We start from the raw sequence: 13100 nt of genomic DNA, 5'->3' as shown, positions 1-13100 counted from the left end.
GGGTGTTGGCTCTGATACCATCTTGTAACGCCCCAACCTGGGTATACCAACGAGCACTGCGTCTCTCCTCCTCCACTTGGACCAAACAATAGGGGGCGGGTCTTATCGAACTAATGACTGGCTCCACAGACCAACACGTGTCCTTTTCAGTGTGTTTTGTCCTCATTCACACACTTCCTGAGAAAACTTCCTAGGAGATCACCCATCCCAAGATTGCTCCAAGCCAAGCACGCTTAATTGTGGAGTTCTTATGGGAAGGCTCCCGAAAAGAAAGGTGCACCTTATTGATATGGGTAGTAACATCTAGTCTTTTAAGCCTTTCATCCATGGGGTATCGTGCTTGACTTGGAGCAATCTTAGGATGGATGACCTCCTGGGAAGTTTTCTCAGGAAGTGTGTGAGTGAGGACAAAACACACTGAAAATGACACGTGTTGGTCTGTGGAGCTAGTCATTAGTTCGATAAGGCCTGCCCCCTGTTGTCTGGTCTAGGTGGAGGAGGAGAGACGCAATGCTCCCTGGCAGACCTAGGTTGGAGCGTTACAGTCATTGAATCGACGAAAAATCAGCCCGAATTTCTAGAGAGAAGGGGAAAAATCGTACAGGAGAGAGAGAAAGAGAGAGAGAGAGAGAGAGAGAACTGAGAGAAAAGGATTTCTCTCGCAGAAAGGGTCTTCTTGGCCTTATATAGAATGCTTAGTCACGTGTCTTCGTCGACGAGACACGTTACTTCGTCAACGAGGCCATGTAGGAATTTTGTCGATGAACACTTACCCTTTGTCGATGAATTTCATGTCTAAAAACTGCCTTCTCGGTATCTTCTCGTTGACGAGATACGTGCCCCTATCGACGAGCCCAAGAAGCCCGTTCGTCGACGAGACCCTACTGAATTTCCTATTTCAATTTCTTTTCCTCTCCTCCTCCTATTATTTAATTAATATAATTCACCGGGTCTTTACAATATGAGTGTAAGTACTTGGATCTTGAAACTGATATTAACGAATGCCCAAACTCGATGTGAATGCTTTGGAATGCAGGCAAAGTCAGTAAAAGGTGTGCAAAGGTTGTGCAAAAGTCGTTCCAAAGTTGTGCTAAAGTGTTAACCTAGTGTTTAGAGATGGAATATATATATATATATATATATAAGTATTCTCACTTTTTGATCAATTTTCAACTGTTGGATCATTTAATTAATAAATTTTCATCCGTTTCTATGTTGAAATGTCGTTCTACACCACGAACTCATCGACGAATGTCCGTACCAGTTGACGAATTTCCTTTAGTCACTGGTCGACGAGAACAGGGGATTCGTTGACGATTGGACTATCTAATATTTTTATGGTCTCGGTATTTTCTTGTCGACTAGAGCAGAGCATTCATTGACGAGACTAGGGGAATCGCCGACGAGCTGCCTATTATTTAGCTCAATCCAACCTAGGTCAATGCATATGAATATGTCATAAAAAACATGCATCCTAAGGTCAATCTATATGTCATTTTGAGTTTTGTATCATATCTTATGACTTATGCAAATACAATCAAACCTAATACGAATTCCAATTTAAAATTTGGATTGCCTTTATCCTTTTGATCTTCAGTTTCCATGGATTGAGTCAAGTCGTATGTAGTTCGTGTTCCTCGTGGCTTCCATAGCGTGCTTACTATCCGTGCTTGCTATGTCATGATCCTGTTCAAAATCTCTATGCACAGGTAAAATACTAAGTGATTTGTCATTATCAAAACAGGATTGGACTAATAGAGTCAACAATCTCCCTCTTTTTGATAATGACAAATACATGAGCAAAAATGGGTTAAGCCTAACAAGGCTCCCCCTAAAATAATGCATGATTTATAATATAACAATGTAATCCAGACATGTTGTAGGATATGACATATGAAGCAGTTTACACAATTTCTTCTCTCCAGATTTTCTTACTTAAAATATGTTGATTTTGCAATATGCCCAAAAACACTTGTTTCCATTTCTCTCCCTGTTGCTTTAAAAATTACTTTTGCTCTTAGAAAATATTTCTTCTTCTTTTGATCTCGAAATTTTTTTTTGCTATAGTAAATGTCTCTCCCCCTTTTGACATCAATCAAAAAGGTATATAAAAAATATACAAATTTGAATATCTCTCCTTGTTGTAAAAAAAAACTTATCTCTCCCCCTTTCTAAAATTATAGCTAGTTTGTAAAAGCAATTTTCATGTTGAACCTACAATAACATTTCAGTCAACATTTATATAGGCGGACAAGCAATTCAGTTCATTAAAGTTTTAAATTCATGTGCACATCAACATGTATCATATATCCATAAATATTTAACATCCAATTCTCCCCCTTAGTTATGTATTCTAATATTTCTCTAGCCAACTTCTCTACTGTGGATCAGGCCTAATTCATGTCTAATTTGGATAAACCTATCCTTCGAAAGTGGTTTCATGAAAATATCTGCCCATTGTTCATCTGTGCACACAAACTCAAGTGTTACATTCCTTTTTTGCACATGGTCATGTAGAAAATGATGTCTAATTTCTATGGGGTTCTTTAAGATGTTTATTGCACTAGTATTATCACATTTTATAGGAACAGTTTCATAGTGCAATCCATAGTCCATTAGTTATTGTTTCATATATAGCGTTTGAGCACAACAACCTCCAGCCGCTATTTATTTAGCTTCGATTATGGATAGTGCAACTAAGTATTGTTTCTTGGAGAACCAAGAAACTAATGATTGTCCTAAAAAATGACAAGTGTTGCTCGTGATTTTTCTATCTACTTTACTACCAACAAAGTCAGTATTAGAATAACTAACAAGCTCAAGAGAAGAGTACTTAGGATACCATAATCCAAGTTCAATAGTCCCAATAAGGTATCTAAGTATTCTTTTAACTGCTAATAGATGTGACTCTTTAGGTGCAGCCTAAAATTTTGTACACAAGCATACGCTAAACATAATATTAGGTCTGCTAGCAATAAGGTATAAGAGGCTACCTATCATTCCATGGTAGAACTTAACATCCACCAGTATACCTTGCTTATTCTTATCTAATTTTATGGAAGAACTCATAGGAGTTCCTAAAATTTTACCATCTTCCATGTTAAATTTTTTGAGCAAGTCTTTAATGTATTTTGATTGATTTATAAAAATTTCATGTTTTTCCTGTTTGATTTGAAGTCCTAGAAAGAAGTTAAGTTCACTTATCATGCTCATTTCAAATTCACTTTGCATGCAGTTGGCAAACTCATTATGCAACTCTTCGTTGGTTGCTCCAAAAATGATATCATCTACATATATTTGTACTATGAGCAAGTTATCATTTTTAGTTTTTATGAAGAGTGTTGTGTCAACCTTCCCTCTAGTGAACCCATTATCTAATAGAAAACCACTAAGCATTTCATACCAAACTCTAGGAGCTTGTTTCAATCCATACAAGGCTTTAGTCAATTTATAGACATGATTTGGAAATTTGTGGTTTTCAAGTCATGGGGTTGTTAAACATAAACTTCCTTATTTATATAACCATTTAGAAATGCGCTTTTGACATCCATTTGATATAATTTGAAGTTCTTAAAAGTAGCATATGCCAATAACATCCGAATGGCTTCCATTCTAACTACAAGAGCAAATATTTCCTCAAAATCTATGCCTTCCTCCTGGTTATATCCTTGAGCTACTAGTCTGGCTTTGTTTCTAATCACTATTCCATTTTCATCTTTCTTGTTGACCCATTTTGTTCCAATAACTATATGATTATTAGGTCTAGGAACTAATGTCCAAACTTTGCTTCTCTTAAATTGATTTAATTCTTGTTGCATAGATATCACCCATGATTCATTCTCAATTACTTCACTCACATTCTTAAGCTTTTCTTATGACAAGAATGCAAAGTGGCTAACCAAATTTCTAAGCGATGATCATGTAGCTACCTCACGTGACGGTTCACCTATAATTTGATCTATGGGGTAGTTTATGAATCTCACTTTCTACTTAATTATCTTCAAAAGATGTTTCCTTAACTTTATTGTTCTTATCTGAATTATTTTCAATAGACAATTTTTCTAATTCCTTTTTTATCTCAAAATCATCCTCATCAGACCTTTTAGAAAATGGATTGGACTCATCGAATACTACATGAATGGATTCTACAACGGTCAATGTTCTTTTTTTACACATGTTGTAGGCTTTATTGTCTAAGGCATAACCTACAAAGATACCTTCACCATATTTTGCATCAAATTTTCCTAGGCGTTCATTATCTCTAAGAACAAAGCATTTACATCCAAAGACATAGAAATATGAAATATTAGGTCTATGACCTTTCCACAATTCATAAGGGGTTTTATTAAGAGTAGGCCTAATCAGTACTCTATTCAATACATAGCAAGCATTGTTCACTACTTCAGCCCAAAAATATTTAGGTAACTTGTGTTCATTTAGCATTGTTCTACTCATTTCCTGTAGGGATCTATTCTTTCTATCAACTACTCCATTCTGTTGTGGTGTCCTAGGTGCCAAAAAATTATGAGAAACTCCTAGTGAGTCACAGTATTCTTCCATTCCCTTGTTTTGAAACTCTCTACCCCTATCACTTCGTATGTTTGTGATCGTATAACCCTTTTCATTTTGAATTCTTCTACATAATTTAATAAAATTTTCACATGCTTCATTTTATGTGCAAGAAACAATACCCATGTGAATCTAGAATAGTCGTCAACAATTACGAAAGCATATGGCATACCTCCTAGACTTTAAGTTTGATTAGGACCAAATAGATCTAAGTGCAACATTTGAAGCGGCCTAGTGGTGGAGATAACTTTCTTCTTCTTAAAGCTAGATTTTATTTGTAGTTGACATGCATCACATATTTTGTCTTTCACAAATTTTGTCTTAGGTAATCCCTTAACTAATTCTCCTTTAACTAGTTTAGATAATAAGTCCATGTTTGCATGTCCTAATCTCCTATGCCAAAGCCAACTAGCTTCATTTATAGCAGAAAAGCAAGTTACATGTTGAGAAGCAAGATTATCAAAGCTAATGGTGTAGACATTTTCATAATGATCAGTAGTAGACAATATTTTGTTTTTAGATTTATTCTCTACAGTGCATTTGTCATGTTTAAAGGAAACTCTATAACCTTTATCATACAACTGATTTATACTTAATAGGTTATGTTTTAGACCATCTACTAATAACACATTATCAATCACAAGGGAAGGTTCCTTACTAACCTTACCTACTCCAATTGTAACCCCCGAACCCTTAAACCCGGGCCCGGCGCGTTATACCTGATAAAATCCCTGATAATCCATAATATACGCAGCGGAAAACATAACCATAGTCTCCACATAACATAATACCAGAGTTTACTAATTCTAACTATAATCTATAATAAATCATCCAACACCTGCATTTCCATAATTACATATATCTCCAAAACATTTCAGTATGTTCACAACTTTCTTTTCTCCATAGACTTAAAATATAAGGACGTAAAACATAAATATTTGCATCTCATAATTAACATAGAAATATACCATTTTCTTTTACTATTTCCCAATAATGTTATAGAACCTCGAGCTCTCTAAGCTCGATCACGATGAAATCCTGAAAAAAAGATAAATTTATATTCGGGTGAGACACATCTCAGTAAGGAAAGAAACCATATATTAAAGCAGTGTGTGGCCAACATGAGTTTATATATATCATAATATTTAACATTTGAAAATCATTAACATAATTTTCGAAATCATTCCCTGATCCTAATCAAACACATGCAAATGTTTAACTCACGAGATTTCCCATGGATAGGGGTGATTACCCGCCCATATAAGTAGCAACCCTCTTCTTTGATACTTAAGTAACCCAAAGGTCGCATTTAAAGCGTACCAAGGCACTCACCTTACTCAGTAAGCCCTCAAGTGATAAATTAATCTCGTACTCACGCATTCAACAATAGTTTACCAGCAAAGGCCCTAAGGATAGGGAATTCTACCCGCCCATACAAGTAGGTTCCCTCTGCCCTAGCGCGTTATGCAACTACTGCCACATCTGAAGCTACTAGTGCACTCACCTTACTCAGCAAGCCCTCAGGTGAAAGGTACGCCTCGCCCAATCGTAACATGTTCTACGTACATACATACTTCTAATATCATATTACATCATTCTTTCTATCATTATTTAATCATACACATCTGTTCATATTCATGGCTTAACATTGCATTGTATTTCACTTTAAGTGACTCTTTCCCATTTCACATTGTTCACATTTCACATTTCATTTCCATTTCATTCATTTCCCTTTTCATTTCATTTCATTTCATACCCAGCATCTTTCAACTGTTTTATCCAGCATTTTTCAGCTGTCATACATTTAACCAGCCACTTTCAGTTGTGACACATTTACCCAGCCACTTTCAGCTGTGACACATTTACCCAGCCACTTTTAGCTGTTTCACATTTACCCAACCACTTTTAACTGTTTTACCCAACATTTTTTAGCTGTTTACATGGTTGCATTAACACACACTGGCAACATTCTCCATGTCATATTTTATTTTCATGGTTTTACTTACTTAGCCTGCATCTCATACATTTAACATATATTTGCACAGATTCTTATGCCACACAATTTAACAGTAAAATTCATACACTGCCTGTAAAATAAGTCAACCAATATTTAATGTTTATATATTAAAAATACCTTTCATATCTTACATAAATATTCTAAAAATATTTTTCCACTTTCATCAGTTCATTTTCACACATACATATCTAATAAACAGCCCTAAACTTGAAAAAAATATAATTTAAACAGTTGACATTTTACTCATACTGAAACATATACACGTACATATAACACAGTTTATTTTTCCATTAAATTCATAAAAATTCTGATTTAATATATATATTTTCCCCTTACTTGGTTTCTTGAACTACGCCAACAAGGACTCCGAAAAATACCTACGGCGCTCACCCGGACCCTGAAATTAAATTCCTAGTTCCAATAAATTATTCCTAAATAAAATATTAATTTAATACTTCCTAAGCCTTTAAATACCTAATAAATAATTATCTCCTTAAATTTAGCCAAATTCTCAAATCTCACTCCCGCTTTGGAGTAGGGTTTAGAAAATCCCAATTGGAAAATTACCTACCTCAAAATGACGACAACGACGACTAGGACCCCGTGGTGGTGTCCGTTCGTTGATTTAACCACATATTAACGGCAAAATTGAGAAAATGGGAAAAAATTACCTTTCTCCAAGAGCAGTGCCTAAGCCATTCCCATGAAAAATCTGCTCCAATAGAAATGTTGACAGCGGAACCAGGATTCTAACGGCACCTTCCATTTCTCGATCCATCGCAAACCCGCCGAGTAATTGAGAGAAGAAGAGAGATGGAGACGAAGGTGGCTGGCGCGCTCGCAGGAAATATTTTCAGAGGGGGGGGGGCGTGCAGCTCTAACTCTTCTCTTTCTTCTTTCTTCTTCTTCCTTCTTCTTTCTTCTTTCTTCTTTCTTCTTTCTTCTTCTTTTACTTTTCTTCTGTTAGATACTTTATATATTTATATATATATATATATATATATATTAAATCTTATCTTATACTTATTATATATATATATATATATATATATATATACATATATACAAATATATTTATATATTATATTAACATACTATATAAGTATATATATATATATATATATATATATATATATATTTCCCTTATTTCAATTAGTTTTTTTTTTCCAATATAAAAATGTTTAATTTAATAACTAATTATTTAATTATTTAATTTATCTTAATTTAATTTAATTTCTTTAATTTTAATTTAATTTTTTTTCTTTTCCCACGTCATTCCTTTTATTTATTTATCTGTTATTTTATTATTTATTTTTTTCTAAATTATTTTAATCCTTTTAAATTTCTGGATCTTTACACCAATGATTCTACCTTTTGCATTGTCGACGAAGGTGACGACTCCTCCATCCTTAAGTGTGATGGACGAGAACTTTGCTTTATCTCCGGTCATGTGTCAAGAGCATCCACTATCCATATACCATTTATCCTTTGAGGTAGACGATCTCAAGCACACTTGCAATGGACATTTAATTGACTAATTTTGGTACCTATATTTTCTTCGGTCCATGGGGGTTAGTGTTCGACTCTCCTTTGACTTTCTAGACTTTCTTAATTTTAACATCTTTGTTCTTAAAAGGACAATCAAATTTGTGACCTAACCTCTTACATTTAAAATATGTAGTATATTTATAACAGTCTTTAGTTGGGACATAAGATTTTGACTCTCTCATAAAGTATCCCATGAAAAGATATTTCTGTTTGAGGTTTTCCTTGACATCAAAACGAAGATCTTCCTAATCTAGAGAATTTCTTTGAGCTCCAAGAAGCCTTTCAAAATTATTTTGACCCTCTGTGAATTTATAAATAATTTTATATTTGTCTTCCAAATTTCATTCTAACTCCTCGATTTTTAAATCATTTTCTTTTATTAAAGATGCATAAGATTCATTTTGTCTTTTCAAAAACTTTAAAAATTCCTTTAATTTTAATTTCAAATCAGAATTTTTCTTAGTCATTTTCTCAAGCATTTTAAGAGTATACAAATATTCCTGTTGCAATTCATCATACGAAATCATGTTATCATCATTATCAGAATCACTAGAATAATATGATGAAGCTGAGCAAAATGATTGTACCTCGTGGTCTTTGTGAGCCATTAGACACAGATTTACAATTTGGTCGTCGCTAGATTCAAAGTCTAAACTGCTGGTACTGTGAGTGTCTCATCTGACCTTTAATGTCTTTTTCTTCTTTTTGGACACTTTCTTTAGCTAAGGACAGTCCAACTTGATGTGCCAAACTTCTCTGCAATTATAACACATCGGAGGATCATCCTTTTACTTCCTTCTGCTTGACTCTCCTTTTTCTGTTTTTGAGTTTTGGAATTTTCTAGTATACTTCCTATTCTTTTTCAAGAACTTTCTGAACTTCTTAGTTAGAAGAGCCATATTGTCTTCTTCTGAACAACTCTCTTCACTGGAATTGCTGGAGGATGCTTTGAGGGCTGTGACTCTCTTAGTTTTGTTCTGCTCACTTAGTCTTTCATTTATTGTTAATTCGTACGTGATGAGCTACCCGATTAACTTGTCTAGTGTCATTGCTTTTAGGTTCCATCCTTCTGTTATGGTTGTAGCCTTTGCCTCCCAGATTGGTGGTAGACCCCTAAGAATTTTCCTGATCATTTCATAATTAGGGTAAGTCTTACCAAGAGCATGCAATGAATTTGTGATGTGGGTGAACCTGGTGTACATAGATTGGATCGATTCACTAGAAGACATTTTAAATGATTCATATTCACTTGTAAGCACTGTATTTTACATCTTTGGTGCCTTCATACGTGACTTCTAATTTGTCCCATATTTCCTTAGCAGTTGTACACGCCATGACCCTATTAAATTCATTTACGTTTAGAGCACAGTATAACAGATTTATTGCAGTATCATTTATTCGAAGAGCTTTCAAGTCCTCATCTGTAAATTCATCTTCAGTCTTAGGTATATTTTCTTTCTTTATAATTTTCAAAGGAATATGATTTCCTCTAAAGACAACTTTCCATATTTTCCAATCAGCATTTTTAAGAAAGATTATTCTTTATTTCCAATATGTGTAGTTAACACCACAAAAAATGGGTGGTCGTGTGGATGAGTGTCCCTTATTGAATGGGGTTACACCGATGTGTGTCGTCGTGATCTTTTACAAAAAAAAAAGTTTAAATCTAGTACAACTTCGCTCTGATACCAAATGTGAATTTATGTGTAATCCCAAGAGGGGGGGTGAATTGGGTACTTTTAAAATCTAGGTCTCTCAAGTCCTAATTTTGAAAACTTACAATCACACGCACATGCTACTTGACAATAAGTTCAGTATTTCCCAACTTATCAATTTTAATGTGTGATTTTATCAAGCAAACAATATTACCCAATTACTTAACATACACAGCAAACAAATAATAAAGTGCAAGCGAGAATTAAAGGAGTTAAGGGAAGAGAGATGCAAACACAATTTTTATGAGGTTCAACCAACCCGGCCTACGTCCTCGCCTTGGGAAAACTACGCAAGGATTCCACTATACTACTGCTTAACTTGGGACGGAACTTCCCGTTACAATCCGCTGCTTACAAGAGGCGTAACTATCTCCTAATCCTCTACTTACAAGAGGTGCAACTTCCTCCTTACGATTCACAAAACGAAGCATTAATACAAATAACAATAAAATATTCCTGAATACTCAACCACTTCTCAATAAGCTAATGAGTACAATCAGCCCTAAGCACTCTCACAAGGTATAATATAAATCTCAAGAGAGAATATAATTTTCTCAATGATGTATGTGAAAAGTATGATCTTTATATGAAAAATATATGTGTATGAGATGCTTCAAAGCTCTAAACTTTATTCAATATCTCCAAAAAATAATTTCTTTAAGAATATGCTTTGAAGATTTTAGGGTTTGCTTTCAAATAAATTTTGCAAGAATAATATAATATTAAATCTTTGAATCAAAATATAGCTTTGTATATCACAACGATTTAATCTCTTGTTTTCAAATACCTTTTGCAAAAATAATATTAAATATCTTGAATAAAAAATATGCCTTTGAATATTATAAAAGATTTTTCAAACAAGTATATATGTGAGATTCGAGTTCTTGCTCCCAATATAAGATTTTAAATAAGAGAATATGAGAATAGATGAGCTTATAAAATTACGATTGAATGCTCAATAATAAAGTTAATCAAACCTCAAGGTCAAACCAGTTTTTCGTAAGATGATATGAGTGTAAGCACTTAAATCTTAAAAATGATACTGACGAATGCCCAAACTTGAAGTGAATGCTTTGGAATGTAGGCAAAGTTAGCAAAAGGTGTGCAAAGGTTGTGCAAAAGTCGTTCCAAAGTTGTGCTAAAGTGTTAACTTAGGGTTTAGAGATGGTATATGTAAGTATTCTCGTCCTTTGATCAATTTTCAACAGTTGGATCACTTAATTAAAAAATTTTCGTCCGTTTTCCGCATTGAAGCATCGTTTGGCACCACGAACTTGTCGACGAATGTCCATACCAGTTGAAAAATTTCCTTCAGCCGCTCGTCGACAAGAACAAGGGATTCATCGATGACTGAACTGTCTAAGATTTTTATGGTCTTGTTATTTTCTCGTCAACGAGAGCAGAACGTTCGGTGACGAGTGGCCTTCAGTCATTCGTCGACGAGACTAGGGGAATCATCGACAAGCTGCCTGTTATTCAGCCTAATCCAACCTAAGTCAATGCATATGAACATGTCATGAAAAAAATGCATCCTAAGGTCAATCTATATGTCATTTTGAGCTTCACATCATATTTTATGAGTTATGCAAATACAATCAAACCTAATACGAATTACAATTAAAAATCTGGATTGCCTTTATCCTTCTGCTCTTCGGCTTCCATGGATTGAGCCAAGTGGTATGTACTTCGTGTTCCTCGTGGCTTCCATAGCATGCTTACCATTCGTGCATGCAAAGTCATGATCCTATTCAAAATCTCTATGCACAGGTAAAATACCAAGTGATTTGTTATTATCAAAACAAGATTGGACTCATAGAGTCAACATAAACCTTTTGAGTAAGTTAAAAGCATTTTTAATAAAAAGGTCTTTCTTATGAATTTCTTTGGTTTCCTAAGGTCAATCTATGGTTAGGGTTGAACTTCAATTTAAATCATATGGAATGCATGCACAATTGAAATTTAAGTACATTACAACTAAAAAGCACAGCTCTTCAAGCTTTGCTCTTCGGATTTCCATGGAACATGCCAAATGATGTGCTCGAATAAGTGCTTCATGACTTCCATTTTGTATCAGTCATTTGTGCTCACAGAAACATAAACCGGTTCAAACACTTATCACACAAATGAGATGTTGTGATTTGTCATTATAAAAAAGAGATAGGACTCATAAAGTCAACAAATACTTTAATCTGACGAGGACACTTGTCCAAGTTCATAAAAAAGAATGATTGTAGAACATAAGCACGTAATCAACAAAATCCAAAAAATTCTAAGAGTGGGGAACAAGTCATTAGTGATATTTGGAGGCCTTGTCAGTGGAGGTGACAGTGGTGAAGTGAGGAAGAGGTATGCTAAACAAATCTTCTTCGCAGATAAACACATTCTAACTCAGAAAAAACTTCAAAACACATGAAGTTATTATCTTCACAGAAGGGGACATGAAGGGGGTTCAACAACCACCCCTTAGGAATCATCACCCTTCCCTTATCAATGGGAACACTCTCTTAGCAGATCACTTATATTACCAACTTCTTAGCAGTAGATTTCCCATCAATTTATAATGTGATACTTGGTTGTCCAACTTTTAATGTAGGTCGGGCCATCACCTTCACCTACCACCTAAAAGTCAAATTTTCAACTTCAAATGGGGTAGGGGAGGTAAAGGGAGACCAAATGGAAGCTCGCAATTGCTATTTGTTGTCTCTTAAAGGAAAGACGGAAGTTCGAGAGACTTTAACCATAGAAGATCTGGGTATAAAAGGCACAAACTCATAGATTAACACCTCAATTGAGGAATTGGTCAGCATTCCACTAAAGGAAAAAGTCAAACAAAAGTGCAGTCAACTAGGGGCTCAACTACCAAATTCACTACAACAACTTTTGAAGTTATTATGAGAATATGCAGATATATTTGCTTGGTCTACTGATGACATGCTAGGTATTGACCCCACGGTTATTGAACATAAACTCCAGGTAGACCCAGGCAATGCCCAATGAAGCAAAAGAAGAGAAACTTCGCTCTTGAGCGAGTCAAGGTGATTGACAAAGAAGTGACAAAACTTTTGAAAGCTAACTTCATCAGGGAGATTCATTACCCAGAATGACTTAGCAATGTGATGCTAGTGAAAAAATCAAATAGGAAGTGGCAAACTTGCATCGACTTCACAGATTTGAACAAAGCATGCCTTAAGGATAGTTTCCCCTCCTTGGATAGATTAGTTAGTGGATTCTACCTCGAGCCATGAGCTCCT

This window comes from Malania oleifera, chromosome 1 (assembly GCF_029873635.1).
Source record: "Malania oleifera isolate guangnan ecotype guangnan chromosome 1, ASM2987363v1, whole genome shotgun sequence".
Classification (NCBI taxonomy): Eukaryota; Viridiplantae; Streptophyta; class Magnoliopsida; order Santalales; family Ximeniaceae; genus Malania; species Malania oleifera.
This window is presented reverse-complemented; position numbering follows the sequence as displayed.